General features: G+C 36.0%; 1 pseudogene; it reads right to left on the minus strand.

Moving 5' to 3' along the window:
• Nucleotides 1–9,380: 9,380 nt before the first annotated feature.
• Nucleotides 9,381–10,747, minus strand: LOC117086415 (annotated as a pseudogene).
• Nucleotides 10,748–16,944: the final 6,197 nt, after the last annotated feature.

The following is a 16,944-nucleotide window of genomic DNA, read 5'->3' on the forward strand; positions in this document are numbered from 1 at the left end:
TTGGCCTCCCAAAGTGCTGGAATTACAGGTGTGAGCCACTGCACTGGGCTGAAAGCATAGATTTCTTTAGTGAATATACTAAAATTTTCTCTGAAGTGGCCATCTAAAAAGGAATTAAATACGAAAAGATCCATTGATGCACAGGAATAAAATTTTAGTAAAGTAAATATAGCTCAAATCTTAGATTTTAGAAAATGATACGGCAGGGATTATTTTTTGTTTCTCAAAATGAGCACTAGTTGCCTTGATTTTTGAGCTGCTGACATATATTTCCACCACTTGTGGTTTTCTACTTTGTGAGAAATTCATAGCAATCAGAGAAAAGATAAACAAGATAAAACTGAGCTTTTTAAAAAAGTTTTCTTTAGTCTGAGGTTTTCCAAATGTTTGTGCTAGTCTATCAGTTGGAGTGAATTCCAAAAAGCGTCTGATCTTGGAAGGTAAAACTAAATTTGTTAGTGTTGTCTCTTTCCCTTTTTCAATTTCCATCAAACATATACACAATAACACATACACAGTCCTTGTATAATATATTTTAGAAGTAATTTGATGACTTTAATAATTTTTGGCATGATTTATGCTACCTCATGAAGCAATTGATTTATTTAGAATTTGGAGAGCTGCAATCAAGTCACATATTTTAATATATTTATTCCTTCTCAGTATGCTGCCTTGTCTTGATGGAAAATGTTTTCTTATTCTAAATATTTGGAGTGATCTTATTCATTATATTTCAACTATGTTAGGTTTTCTTGCTCAGGAAATGGAATTAATTCATGTCATTAATTCAAGAAACATAATTGAGCATCTGCTATGTATCAGACTTTTTAGGCACTAGGAATAGAGTATTAAACATGACAGAGAAACATATATATCCTCATGGGCCTTGCATTCTAGAAGGAAGAGAGAGAAAATAAACCAAAAGAAATAAATACTACGCTATGTATCTAAAGTGAAGAAAAGACTAAGTGAGTTCTGGTGAGGTGGGGATGGGGAGAGGAATCACAAATATAAATTGGGTATATGGAAAAGACTCTTATTCTGCCAGGTGCTAGGTAGATGCAGCTGAATTCACTACAGGAGGGGGAAGTTTATAATGCTTTGCACAAAGACTCAAATGGGCTAGACTTGGCTTTGGGGAAGCAGTCAAAATAATTGTCTTTGACTTTAATGGAGTAGAATGAGAAGCCAGTTGATGGCTGCCAAACCTAGGACAGTTAGTTGGTTACTGCTGTGTCCAAGCAAGCTCTGACCAGGGAGATTGCAGTAGAAGTAAAGGAGAAATGGTCACAATCTGAACATATTTTGAAAGTAGAAACAACAGAATATGGATATTAACAAAAGAGAAGAATTGATATTACCACACAAAGTTTTGGCAAAGAAACCATGAGAGAGGAGTTACTATTGAGATGCGATATGTAAAGAGTTCAAAAGAAACATATTTGGGGTGTGTGTGCATGTACGTGTGTGCTTGTATCAGGGAAAGGGAGAGTCAAGAGGAATATTTTGTTTGAAATGAGTATTAAAAATCCAAATTGTGATGTTGTGTAAACAGTCTTGAATATAAGAGGCTGGAGTTCAGGGGAGAGCTCCTGGGTAGACACAAAAATTTGAAAATTTTCAGCTTGGTGTCTTAAGCCATGAGATTGGGTGAGATCACTAAGAGAGTGAGCATGAACAGAGAAGAAGTCCCATGAGTTTGATATGAGACACTACACTCAAGAGATTAGGAATATGAAAACAACAAAGGAGACAGAGAGGGAGTTCTCCCTGAGATAAGAGGAACTCCAGAAAAAGATAGTGACCTGGAATCCAAGTGAAAAAATTACTATAAAGAAGAAAGAGGTATCTGAAGAATCAAATGCTATTAATAGGTCAAGCAAAATGAGGGCTGATAACTATCTTTGGACTTTGGAATACAGGGCCATTGGTGACTTAACAAAACCTGTTGTTTTTTAGTGTTTGAGGAAAATTTGGGAATGGCTTGAGTTCAAGAAAGAATGCATGAGGGATTTGAGATAAGAGATAGAGGACGATGATTGTAGGCAAGACTTTCGAGAAGTTTAGCTAAGAGAAAGGACATGGGAGGCCTGGATAAGGCTGTGGGGCAAGTAAATATTTTTAATTTTTAATACAGAAGAAATGATATTATGTTCATGTATGAAGTGGAACGGTTGTAGAGAATGAAAATTAAGACTTGAGAGAGACTGGAGAACCTGATTGATATCCTTGAGTGGGTTAAAGAAGACAAGGCATAGAGTACAAGTGACAGATGTGGCTTCAGCTAAAAGCACAGTCATACCCTCCATAGCAGTAGGAGAAAAAACACAGAGCACACGTGGGAAGGTGGGAGAGTGTGGATGTAACCTTCAGATTGTTTCCTTTTATTTAATGAAACAAGGCCATTGACCTAATGTAATTGGGGAATTGGTGTGGGAGTTTCAAGGAGAAATAGATATAAAGTAGTTATTCAGAATGTGGATTAGTGTATGAATTAGGGAAATACAGTATTTTAGCTGCGCAGTATTGAAGACTCACTTGAAAGACACAATGAATTTAAGGTGATTGTGTTCTGCATAATCACTGTCATTGCCTTTCAATTCATGAGGTTCCAGTGTACTGGACATATTCGGGTTGTAAACACATTCAAATAGACAGGATACTTCCTATGCGGTGAAAATAGAAGAGCACTGAAAGCTTAAAGCATAGATTTTTTTCTTTTCTATCACGTGAGTGCAGACTTAGAGTGGGCTGAGAGATAGTGTTTTCAGTTTTACTGAGTGAGGTATCACAAAGCAACAGAGTTGGGTTATCATGATGTCTGGCCATAGAATCTAAGCTGCTGAATTGCATGAATAAAATGAAGTCCTAAGGAAAGTGAGGGACAGTAAAAATGGGTAAAGTGAGGGACAGTAAAAATGGGTAATATCAAAGTATTGTTTTTCTGGGATTAAAGGAATTTTGAGTTGGGATGTCTATTAGTTTCCTATGGCTTGTGTAGCAAGTTACCACAAATGTAATAGTTTATAAAAATACAAATTTATTATTTTACAATCCTGGATGTCAGAACTCCAAAATGTGTCCCACTGGGCTAAAATCAAGGTGATGACAAAGTTGAGTTTCTTTCTGAAAGCTCTAGGGAAAAAATATATTTTTGTACTTTTTCCAGTTTCTAGTGGTTTCCCCCATTCCCTGTTCATGGCCCCCTTTCATCTTCAAAGCCAGCAATGTCTGTTCACATCTTTCTCCGGTTCTTACTCTTCTGCCTTCCTCATTTAGGTATCTTGTGATTAAAATGAGCCCATCCGGATATTCCAGGGTAATCTTCATATTTTAAGATTTGCTAATTAGTAAACTTAATTCTGTCTAATATGTAAATTTCCCTTTGTCATGTAACATGGGAATTAGGTCATTGACATCTTTGGGGGTCATTATTCTGCCCAACACAAGATATTGAAAATAGTAAGCAGTAATTATGAGAGGAGATGAGAGAAAATATATACATGCATATATATATACAGAGAAAATGTACATAGAAAGAAGTTGTTGAAGAATAGGAAGCTTGAAATTGAAATTGTTATTTTGTAGTGGGTCTAGAGATTGATTATGGGAATGAACCAACTCCAAAGGAAGAGAGTAGTCTAAAGAACTGACAGACCTCAGTTTTGAAATTATCATTTTGAAAGGATAATTATAAAGCCCATGCCATTACTTTAAAAATCAACATCAAGGATCTAGAACCAGAAATACCATTTGACCCAGCAATCGCATTACTGGGTATATACCCAAAGGATTACAAATCATACTACTATAAAGACACATGCACACATAGGTTTATTGCAGCACTGTTCATAATAGCAAAGACTTGGAATGAACCCAGATGCCCATCAATGATAGGCTGGATAAAGAAAATGTGGCACCTATACACCATGGAATACTATACAGCTATAAAAAATGATGAGTTCCTGTCCTTTGCAGGGGCATGGATGAAGCTGGAAACCATCATTCTCAGCAAACTAACACAGGAACAGAAAACCAAACACCACATGTTCTCACTCATAAGTGGGAGTTGAACAATGAGAACACATGGACACAGGGAGGGGAACATCACACATTGGGGCCTGTTGGGGGATGGGAGTCAAGGAGAGGGATAGCATTAGGAGAAATACCTAATGTAGATGACGGGTTGATGGGTGCAGCAAACCACCATGGCACGTTTATACCTATGTAATAAACCTCCATATTCTACACATGCGTCCCAGAACTTAATGCATAATAAAAGAAATCAACATAAAAGGGTTTTAGAGATCCAAGAGATAAAATATTTAATCAATGAAGAGTCATGACCCACTGTGGCAGATTTTATTATTGTTTAGTAAATATTAGGCTTTGCCATGTCACTTTCTTTGGCCAATGGAATATAGTGATCAGTGAAAATGTGCCAGTTCTGACCAGAGGCTTTAAAGGCTATTACAGGATTTAGCCAGTCCTCTTGAGCTCCTACTGACCTCTGTTGTTAGAACTGCATGCTGGGATGGTGACTGCTCATTCAGCCAGGGATTTGGAATGTGAAGACATGTGAAGCAGATCTGAAACTAATCTACAACCTGATTCTAAGCCCACGTGAGCTTAGCTCATTTCAGTCCAGCTAAAAACCAATCCACAGACCAGTAGGTGGAACATAAATGATTGTTTTTGTAAACTGTTAAGTTTTGAGATTGTTTGTTATGCAGCATTATGCAGCAAAAGCTGCTTAATACATCAGGTAACAGTAGATGGCAGTGATAAGCAGGGCTAGTAGTGAACTACTTTGAAGATACGGAATTTAAAGCTTTTTGTTTTTTCTTTCAGGGAAGAGGGAGGGAAATGATCTGGAATCCACTGTGAGAAACAAGGACACTTACTTTATTTACTGGTCCAAGAACTGTGAGCAGCAAATCAGAATTTACTTTAGGGGTTTCAAGGAAAATGAGGTTCACAGAAGGCATCTGCATTTTTATTAAAGCAAGAAGGTGAAGGGAAAATTTGGAGACATAGAGGATATGGGAGAATTTGCTAACAATCTTCCTTAAATTCCATAGTGTTGTAGAAAAATTTCCACTATGACTTCTCTTACTTTAAGATCTTTTTCTTTTCAGCTCGATAAATAATGCTTCTGCTCCTCACTTTTCTTTTTCCTAAGCAAGAGACTAGAGACATTCTTAATTCTACCCTCCCCATTACCTCTCACATTCAATAGATGCCCAGGCTTTCTCTATTATGCTTTCAAGTTATGTCCCAAATGGGTTGCTGTTTTTTTCTATCCTCACACTCCTGGCCTAGTACATACTCTCTTCTTTAGTTGCATGAGATGCTGAAACAATTTTAAAAGGCTTTTATGTTTCTAGTATCACCTCTAATTAATCTGCTTATCTATTGAAAAAAACATGGATTCTGGAGTCAGATATTTCCCAGTTGGCATATCAGCTTTGAAATTTATTGTCAGATAAAAGATAAAGCTTTATAAACTTTCCTCACTAGTCGAAATGGGACACAATAAAATTATCTAATTTATAACGTTGCTGCTGGAGTTAAATGAAATAAAACCTAGGTAATTTTTGGCACTACATAATGTCCAATTAATGTTAGTTTCCTTCTTTCTCTTACATTTCTAGAGCTGTAGTTTATTTTATTTTATTTTTTCATATATAACTTTTATTATTATTATTATTATTATTATGCTCTAAGTTCTAGGGTACATGTGCACAACGTGCAGGTTTGTGACATATGTATACATGTGCCATGTTGGTGTGCTGCACCCATTAACTCGTCATTTACATTAGATATATCTCCTAACGCTAGCCTTCCCTGCTTCCCCCACCCCATGACAGGCCCCGGTGTGTGACGTTCTCTTTCCTGTGTCCAAGTGTTCTCATTGCTCAATTCCCGCCTATAAGTGAGAACATGTGGTGTTTGGTTTTCTGTCCTTGTGACAGCTTGCTCAGAATGATGGTTTCCAGCTTCATCCATGTCCCTACAAAGGACATGAACTCATCATTTTTTATGGCTGCATAGTATTCTATGGTATATATGTGCCACATTTTCTTAATCCAGTCTATCATTGATGGACATCTGGGTTGGTTCCAAGTCTTTGCTATCTTGAATAGTGCCACAATAAACATACATGTGCATGTGTCTTTATAGCAGCATGATTTATAATCCTCTGGGTATATACCCAGTAATGGGATAGCTGGATCAAATGGTATTTCTAGTTCCACATCCTTGAGGAATCGCCACACTGTCTTCCACAGTGGTTGAACTAGTTTACACACCCACCAACAGTGTAAAAGTGTTCCTCTTTCTCTACATCCTCTCCAGCACCTGTTGTTTCTTGACTTTTTAATGATCGCCATTTTAACTGGTGTAAGATGGTATCTCATTGTGGTTTTGATTTGTAATTCTCTGATGGCCAGTGATGATGAGCATTTTTTCATGTGTTTTTTGGCTGCATAAATGTCTTCTTTTGAGAAGTGTCTGTTCATATCTTTCCCACTACCTGACTTCAAACTATGCTACAAGGCTACAGTATCCAAAACAGCATGGTACTGCTACCAAAACAGAGATACAGACCAATGGAACAGAACAACGTCCTCAGAAATAATACCACACATCTACAACCATCTGATCTTTGGCAAACTTGACAAAAACAGGAAATGGGGAAAGGATTCCCTATTTAATAAATGGTACTGGGAAAACTGGCTAGCCGTGTGCAGAAAGCTGAAACTGGATCCCTTCCTTACACCTTATACAAAAATTAATTCAAGATGGATTAAAGACTTAAATGTGAGACCTAAAACCATAAAATCCTAGAAGAAAACCTAGGCAATACCATTCAGGACATAGGCATGGGCAAGGACTTCATGTCTAAAACACCAAAAGTAATGGCAATAAAAGCCAAAATTGACAAATAGGATTTAAGTAAACTAAAGAGCTTCAGCACTGCAAAAGAAACTACCATCAGAGTGAACAGGCAACGTACAGAATGGGAGAAAATTTTTGCAATCTAACCATCTGACAAAGGGCTAATAGCCAGAATCTACAAAGAATTTAAACAAATTTACAAGAAAAAATCAAACAACCCCATCAAAAAGTGGGGGAAGGATATGAGCTGTAGCTTAATAATGAAAATTTGATTGTGTCATTCTATTGTGAACAAAAGAGATCTCAAAAAAATTCTGTTACTATAGAATGGAAAGCAAATTCTCTACCATGGCATAAAAGGCTTTCAATGGCTTGACTTGTTTTTTTTTTTTTTTTTTTTTTTAATCTCCTTCCACTCTTGGGCACAGCTGATGGGTCTGAATTATAGTAGTAACTCCATTGGTGCAAAACCCACAAGGCTCAATTTCTAAGTAGTACAACATCCTGGAAATGAGCTAATGCAGACATTGCCAGTTGCTCACCACAAATCCATTTTCTTTTTTGTTGTGGCAGAAACTTGTCAACTGTAAACAATATCTGTGTAATCTTTCTCCATATACCCATTTACACTGTATGATCTGATCCTCTGTATTAAGTGGGGATATGTTTCTGAGTGCTGGGTAGCAGAACATGCATAGATGTGATATGTGCCATTCCCATGCCTAGTCATTAAAGCTCGACTTACTTCTCCACACTCCTTTTCTTTCCTGGAAGCCAGATGTGAACAATACAATACCTACAGGCCAGATGTGAACAATACAAGGGAGGATTCTGAGCCTCTGAGAGATGATAGAGCCATGATATCACAGACATTTGGATTCCTAAATGATTATATGAAGCAGCTCCCCACCTTCAATTTCCACTATACTGTGATGTAAACAAGAATGATGTCTTGTATGTGTGTGATAATCCATTGAGATTTTATTGTTAATTCTAATAACTTTTAGCCTGCCAGATTAACAGAGATATCGAGAGGTGTTGCTGCTGCAATAAAACCTAAAGAATGTGTCATTGGCTGAGTGGTTGGACAATGAGCTACAAAGAAGCAGATATAAAAGACTGACAGTTGAGATCCATTCTTTACTATGGCAAGATATTTGGTAAAAATAAAATATGATAACTGGAAAAGCAGACCACAAGCATACACAAATAACTATGAAGAGAGGTTGAAAAACAGAACATTATTCACGAATATAGGTTGCTATTGGATGAGTTTGGAAAGGCATTGCAAGAAAGAAATCGCAAGAAATAAGTGGTTTATTTGTAGCAAAAAAGGAACAGGTGGAATTTAGAGGCTTTTCTAAGGTGGGAAAGCCAATTGATTCTGAACTCCAAAATAAGAGACATAAAAGATGAGACTGAGAAAATGACTTTGAGCACTGAATACTTAGTGAGACTTTTCAGTTGAAGTGATTCACTCAGTCATATTTTTGAAAGTCAAATTAAAGGTACCTTTCCATTAAGGTCTATCAGGCTGTCATCATGATACCCTATCAAGTTGAGAGAAGAGGTTTGAGGATGAGCAAACAGAGATAAAACTAGGTCTAGGAAAATACTTAAAGTGTGGTTACTGTCATATGAAAATGACTTGAAGCAAGTAAATCAGAAACCCACTAAAATTTTGAGGGACTTTTGTTGCCAATGAGACAATGTCAAAGAAAAAAAAAAAAAACCTTTGAATGTTCAAGATATTAAACACATTTCAGTTCATCAAGCTTTCTCCAGAAGTAAATGAGCTGTAAAGGCTGAGCATTCCCAAAGGATGGCAACATCCCCAGTGGAGAATAATGGGAAATGAAGGGTTACTGCCAGAAAACAGAGTCAGGGTCTAATTTGGAAACTCTACCAAGTGTCAGAACAATAACCTTCATTCACCAAGCTGGCCCAACAGGATTTCATAGTCACTACAGCCAAATGACTACTTCCATTCTGCCATTCTTCAAATGGGCATGGTTATTGTTGTTATTCTGCTCTGATCTACTCTGTGTATATATATAACATACATATACTTTTTGGTGAAAAAGCGGATCAAATAAACATGACTTATAGTTCATGTAGCACTACCAGACATGGCATTTGTGCTTGAGGACTGCATATCTCCTAAAGGTTGTGGACTCTGAGCTAGCGGCAGAGACTGGATGAGGCATTGGCTGTCTCTTTTATGGAAGTGGCAAGGGTGTCCCATGTGTGGAGAATAAAAGTCAAAGACTGGCTTGTACACAAATATCTATTTTAATTTGCAAACAACTAGACATTACTTTCCAGCCTCTTTTCTTTTTTTTTTTTAAATAGAGCTTTATTAATTAGAAAGACAATAGTACATCATTTAGCCCATGATAAAGGTATTCATTAAAAAGTGGAGATATTTTTATCCCCAGATAATCATCATGTAGAGTCTCTCTTTAGTCTCTCATTCTGCTTCATTCTCTTTGTGTAACTTTAGTATGCATATCTCCTGGGTACTCTGTATATTTTTTCTTCTCTGTATACACATGTGCCATGGCTTCTGGTGTCATTTCTTCTACTACACTCTTCACTGGGACTTGACTGTGGCTGTTTTCTTCTCTCTCTTTGCTTATAGCTACAGAACTTCTGCCTTGGCTTCTCCCGCTCCTCTCTTCTCTGCCATGGTTTCTGCTGTTCTCTTCCTTTCTTTCAGAGCTTCTCTTCCCTGGGCTATGATTGTGGCTTCTGGACTTTCTGTCAGAATCAGAATGGCTTCGTTTGCTATTCTCCCTAGAACTCTCGTGTTTTAAGAACTCAGGCCTTTCATTGGCTTTTTTCCTGGTTAGGGTAACTGCTAGAAAGTTCTTCATAAAGTTTTCTCTTTTCAGGCTTGTCCTTCTCTTCAGAATCACTGTTGTTATGCCCTGAGCTCTTGTTTTTCTTTCTTTTCTTCTTTTCAATATATTTTTTTCTTTAATGTCACTCTCACTCTGCTGCTTTCTGAAGTTTCAGTAGGAGAAGAGGAGGAGGAAGAGGAGGATGAGGAAGAAGAGGACTTGTTTTTATGTTTTTTGTGTGTACTTCTGCTTTTCTGAAACTTTTTCTTTTTTCTATCTCTTTTCTTTCTCTTTGTTCTTCTCCAGTTTATCTCATTTCCTGAGAAGTTTCTGTTTCTGTTTTTGTTTGGTTGTTAATAACTTTAAAAATTCAACTCTGGATCTTCTTCAGCCCCGCTTACAGCAAACTCCTGTGGTGGATCATTTGTGATCAAGTTTCTCCACAGCACATTTCATTTCAGGGCAAATCCACTGTTTCTCATTTCCTCTATTGGTTCTGAGATGTGCATTGATGACCTGAGCCATCACTGGGAACTGAACTTGCATTGATTCCAGAAAGACCCAACTAAGGATATTCTTGATCTGTGTTGACATGACCCCATTTGTAACATTTAATGCCCCTCACATTTCAAAACCGAATACCAAAGGGTTGATCTCTGATGTTCATGTCATCTTCAGCATATTTGTCCTGTGGGGCTCCTTTCTGCCATTCAAATTTGTATTCAGTCTCTCCTCTGTTTCTTCTTTCTCTTTGTCTACTTTACTTTTTTAACTCCTGGTGGGGCTTCATACATGAAATTATGAAGCCATTCTTTACACATTCATATCCCATAACCAAGCTATTATCATATGATTCTTGTTCTTAAGATATTGTTGCATTAATTCTTCTTGTTTCTTCTTACCATATGATATTTTCTATTCTGTCACCCATATTTTTTGATATTAGATTTGGAGGTGGGATGAAAGTCCTTCTTGCACATGAAGTTGGTGAAGGATTTCCCCATCTTGGAGCTGGAGCTGGGGAAAACAGAGGCTAATGGAGTCGTATGACTAAGTTCTGCTCACAGGATGTGATTGGAGGGGTTGTCTACAACTTTCAGGCCTGGTCCCTCAAATAATTCTCTCTCTCTTTGTCTTCTGGCCACTGTAGAGGATCATGCAGAAGCTTTGAGGTCCTAGGATATTGTTAAAGCATCATATGGAAAAAAAGCTGATCCTTAAATGAGTGCAAGCAACAAAGCCTCTTTGACAACTTTCACTGTAGTGACATAAGCAAGAAGGAAAGATTACTGTGAAAAATCACCAAGAGGGTTTTTTTTTTTTTTCCACAGTAGTTAAGCTACATTATAGTTCCCAGTCTCCCCTAGAAGTTTACTTTTAGACTGTATTTTTTGTTTGACACTCAATATATATTTCATTCCTACAAAAACATTTCAGTAACTTTGGTCACAAGAGACTGTATCTCAGTACAACTTACTATGTTCATTTATAAACCATGTATTGTCTACTCTGTGTGAGTAATCGTGGCCATATGACTGAGTTCTGGCTGGTGGAATATAAATAGGTGTTTAGCGTGCCATTTCTGGGCTAGTAGATATGACCCTTTAAGATATCTTGCCCCTTCTGTTGGGCTGATGTGGAAAGCAACCATACCATAAGACACAGAAAAACCCACGAAAAAAGGAGCCTAATTCCAAATCATTGAGTGGAAAAAAGCCACCATTTTATGTAAGTGAGAAGTGAATTTATGTTTTTACTTACATGCATATCTATTTTTTAAATTTTTTAATTTTTAATTTTTAGATTTATTTTAATTGACTGATTTATTTATTTTCGGAGATAGGGTCTGGCTCTGCCACCCGGGCTGGAGTGAAGTGGCACGATCTTGGCTCACTGCAACCTCTGCCTTCCAGGTTCAAGCCATCCTTCCACCTCATCCTCCCAAGTAGCTGAAACTACAGGCATGTACCACCGTGCTTGGCTAATTTTGTGGAGATGGGGTTTCCCTTTGTTGCCCAAGCTGGTCTTGAACTCCTGAGCTCTAGCAATTCTCCTGCCTCAGCCTCCCAAAGTGTTGGAATTACAGGCATGAACCACTGTGTCTGGCCGCATTTCTAAACCTTCTTGTAACAGCACTCAGCATTTACCCTAAATAATAAATGGGCCGTATTCCTTTATATTTCTATTGCTTCCATATAGTCAGTTTGGAACACCCTTTCAGAAGACTTCTTCTGAAAACTCCTATTTAAACTTCAAAAACTCATCTCAAATGTCAACAACTCACTGAGCTTTTCTCTATTCCTAGGCAGTTATTTATTCCCTTTCCCAGAATAACTAAAAATTTCATGTATCCCTATTATTGTATTTCTATTATTCAATTATGATTGATTTGCACAATTGAGGATTTGCACAATTTTCCCTTCTTGACAGTTAAAGCATAGAGAGCAGGAATTTACTTTGTATTTCCCTATATCTAACATGCCTCACACAGAATAGACAATACATGATATCCAAATGAACAAAATAAATTGTATTGAGATAATACTCTCATGTGATCAAAGTTACTGAAATATTTCATAAGAAGTATATATATATATTGAATAAGTGTCAAACAAAAATACAGTCTAAAAGTAAATCTTGTTAAAACAGATTCAGCTTTAGAACAAATAGAACTCATTATCTGTCTGTTTCAGTATATGGAAATTCTAATAATGTCATGACCCTGATAGAAGAAGATAGAAAATGCTATAATGGAGATTTTTCTTCCCACTCACCTCAGGTTAGGAAGAGACTTTAATTATTTCTACACCAATCCATCAATTATTCACAAACTCGATGATCTGAGTGCTATCTCCATTCCGTCAGAGTAGAGTTTCAGGCCTCCCTAGGCTTTTGCTGGGTGTAGGTTGTTAAAATGCAGTCAATTTAGTCTTTTGTAGTTTCTCTACATTTTTTTCAAGGTCTTCTATGGCTGCATAGAAATCTTTGTTTCCATAGATGAATTCCAAATGTGAGAGAAAATCATTTGGAAAAATGTAATTATGTTTTATTTCAGATCCGATATCAACAATGGAACACAGCTTATACCAAAAGCTTCATTTCCACTGAGTTGGTTCATGTATGACTCACTTGTATGATTTTTAAGAATCTTCTATTTTAAAATCTGTCATAATAGTTAACAAAACTGAAAATCAAGAATATGAATCAGATGTATTGCAGTAACTGAATTCTCAACAGGTTTTATTTTTATTATACCACACTGTGTAGATGCAGTGACAGAAACATAACTTTAAAGTAAATAGCTCATTTTCTTTGTATTGAAAATGCCTTAAAGATAATATTGTTATCAGATCAATTTTGTCTACACATCTGAATCTATTTCTGGATAATATGATCAGAAATAATTACAGAAAGACAACCAGAGTGGACCACAATGCTATGAGTTTATCACTTAAGGCCTCTATATGTTCCTATTTTCATTTTTTTTGTACATACTTTCTTAATATATGGAACAGAACTCTTACTAAGTGTTCTATTTTAGATTATCTTTAAATGACAGCTGTCATTTGTTTCTGTATTTGTGAAGATCTGTAAACTAATAGATATCTGACAATAGACCTAGTTGTCTCTATCCTTTGCACCTACGATTAAATTCTTACAAGCAGTAACTTCCAAATTTGACATGGTTATTTGAAATGTCAGCATTTTAAACAAACATAAACATAAATCTGAAAGATTAGCTCAGCTAAGCCATATACTTACAGCTAAGCCATATACTTACTACAATACAACCATAAAGCACACACCTGGAATTACAGTTTCCCAGCATCTACTATTGCCTATTACCAGTAATTGAATATGTAGAGAATATCAGCAGGACTGAGGTGAAAAAGAGTACAATGCTTGGTATTAAATCCATCTGATGCTAATACATGAGAAGTCTTTACTTTCCCCACCAACCATACCTTTTTAAAAAGATAAAAAATGATTAGAAAAAAACAAATCAGCCTTAGTTGCTTTATGTTTGTTCCTACTCTAAATATTGCTACTCTGGGGAAGCTATACCATAACACACAAATGTAAAAATATAAGGATAGCATGGAAGAGTCATAGGTTATTATTATTGTTTGAAATGTTAAAACTTTAAAAGCTGATAAAACAGGTATCACAGTAATACTCAGCAGTCAACATAAAGCATACTATTTCTGGCTCAAAAGGGTCAATGCACTAACGCTGCTGGATGTTGAGTAGCATCCTCTATATTTTACTGCAGGTAAAATAGAAAAAAAGTTAGATCATTTTTCTACTTCTAAGTGGAACAGCAAAGAATCATTATAAAGTCTCTGACACAAAATAATAGTTCAGATAGGTGAAGGTTGGTATTAAATTTCACAGCTTAATTTTCACATTCTTGTTTAAGCCTTAGTTACTTGTTGTACTCAAGTTTTCAAACTATTTTAATTCATGATCTTTTCTATTACAGCATTTCCAGACTTCCCCTAAAATCTTGCCTTGTCAATCTGATATAGAAACTAAAAGCTACAAACTTAACAATTATTAAACTCAATTCTTTAAAACCATCTTTCCCCGAAAAGGATCTGACCTGCAACTGATCCACATTCTCTTGGTCAGTAATACCACCTTTTGCTCAGGAACCCAAGCCATACCTGAATCACCCTTCCTTTCTTATTCCTCTCCATTTACTTCAGCCAGTAAATCCTAAAGCCTTGTCTGTCTCCTAAAAATCTCTTTTATAAGTTTCTTTCATCTTGTTCTATTAGTGGTTTTATTCAGGATCTTGTTACCTTTTTTCTAGAACTAGCCTCCTAACTGGGCTTACTATATTTAGTATCTCTCTAATTTTACCTCTTTTCTTCTCCCAAACTTGTGTTTCTGAAAATAATTTGACCTTTTCACTATTCTGTTTGAAAAACTCCATTAAATCCTTATTATATACAGGATAGTATAACAATTTCTGAACTTGACTCATGAGATCTTTCATAAGGAAGCTCCATGTTACTTTTCTTATATTTCCTTTTCTTAGTCTCTTAGGCTGCCATAAAATTACCATAGACTAGCTAGTTTATACACAACAGAAAATTATTTCTCACAGTGCTAGACTGAGAAGTCCAAGATCAAGTCTCCAACATACTGAGTGTCTAGTGGGGGTTCACTTCCTTTTTCATAGAAGCCCATCTTCTCATTATAACTTCACTTGGAGGAAGGGGCAAAGGAGTTCTCTAGGGTCTCTTTTATAAGGTTCCAAATCTCATTTATGAGGTCTCCATCCTCATGACCAACTCACCTCCCAGAGTCCCATATGCAAATACCACTACATTGAGGACTATATTTCAACATACGAAATTTGGAGGGACACAAACAAACCTCTTTTCTATAGCACGCAGCCTTTCATTATCTTATATTCCAGCCATACTGTATCACCAGTATTCCCAGAAATTACCAAGTTTATCCATACATTTGATAATCTTCTTGGAATAAGAGACTAAAGAGGAAGTATAGCTCAGTGTTGAGAACCACGAGTTTTGGAATGAATTCAAATGGAGGCCTTGAATCTCTGCTTTGCAGTTTGCTAGTAGTGAGACCTGGTCAAGTTACCTAAAATAATGATGCCCCAAGTTCCAGTTTCAATTATATCACTCTTTTCAGGATTGATATGAAGATTATCTACTATCTATCTATCTATCTATCAATCAGATTATCTATATATAAATATGATATTCACATAATAACTGGAAAATACTAAATAATATACGGTACTTATATAACTGTGTCTATGACTGTTACTACTATTACTATTTCGGCTACTGCCGTAGTTCCTTTTGTGTTTAGTTGCTACATGTTTTGAAATTCTCAGTAATAAATATTTGTTTTTCTGAAAGTGTACTTGTTTATTAGAAACAAATGAAAATGATTTAGGCTACTTCTTTTTAAATGGGTGATAAATTTTTATAATATTATTTTGATATAAAATGAGATTTAATTATGAAAAAATATCCTGATAAGCCAAGTTGGATGAGTAACTTTGAAAACAACTTCAGCAGATCATTTTAAAAGTATTTAGAGAAATGTCAACATTTTGATGCACTTGTATGTTAGGATGAATATTAATTATCCAAACACTTTTCTGAATGAAAGAGGGATTAATAATTACTATGCAGAAACAATAGGAATAAATGAGAGTAGTTGCTGGAAAAGCTCCCTCTGCCCCCTAAGGTAGTTCAATTTATTTTTATCTTGAGTGAGATTGCAAAACGTTGAATGTAGAGAGATCTAACATTAAAATAAACACTGAAGTCAGTTGCTGTCCTTTAGATAAAACTAAACTTACTTTTGCTAGACATTATGATATATGTGACAAAAGTAACCAGAATATTAAAACCATAATTATCAATTGTTTATTCATACGGAATTTAATTTTAATGAGGTAGAGGAGTAGTTTCGATATTTTTTAAGTGTGGACGGGACAAAGCTGGTCATATGTAAGTTACAACACACCCAGCTGCCAAAAAGTCCTTTAGGCTTTTGAGATAATAAAGAAATTTCAGGATTACCTTTAATATTTGTGTGAAGATAAGAAGATGCATGTCAAGTTAGAGTTACTGAGTGTTCTTTGGAGGAAATGAGATGATGAGTATTAAAAAACTGAATAAGCATAGTGTTAAAAGGTTGTCATCACTGTTGGGGAGAATTCAAAACAGAATCCTCTTTTCTCTTTGATGTCTAGTTTCGTATGTATTTTACAACTTTTTACAAGAAAAGTGATGTAAAATTTTTTTCTCTGCTTAGTTGGCACTCAGTAGTCTACACATCAACAGGAAAGAAAAAATGCAAGAAAAGTCGTTTATCTGCTAAAGAAACACATTCCTGATAGTATTCACCTGCTAAAAATCTCACATGCATTTTAATAAGGTGGGGGTAGTAAATCTCCTATGTTTTTATCACCGACTTTATTGCATGCTCATTAGGTGTGCACTATGTGTAGAATACTCCACTAAGCACTGAGATTTCAAAAGTTTGCAGAGCTTCTTCACAGAAGATATTGGGCAGTAACTTTAGATGCTATGAAATATGACTATGCTTACCCAGCCATAGAGAACAGTTTCATGAAAGAAAAACTCAATCTGTTTTGCCTGAGTTAATAGACTCTTCCAGTGTTTGTACATGGGTTATTTTTCTTATA

The sequence above is a fragment of the Trachypithecus francoisi genome, unplaced genomic scaffold, assembly GCF_009764315.1.
Source record: "Trachypithecus francoisi isolate TF-2019V2 unplaced genomic scaffold, Tfra_2.0 Lachesis_group1, whole genome shotgun sequence".
Taxonomy (NCBI): Eukaryota; Metazoa; Chordata; class Mammalia; order Primates; family Cercopithecidae; genus Trachypithecus; species Trachypithecus francoisi.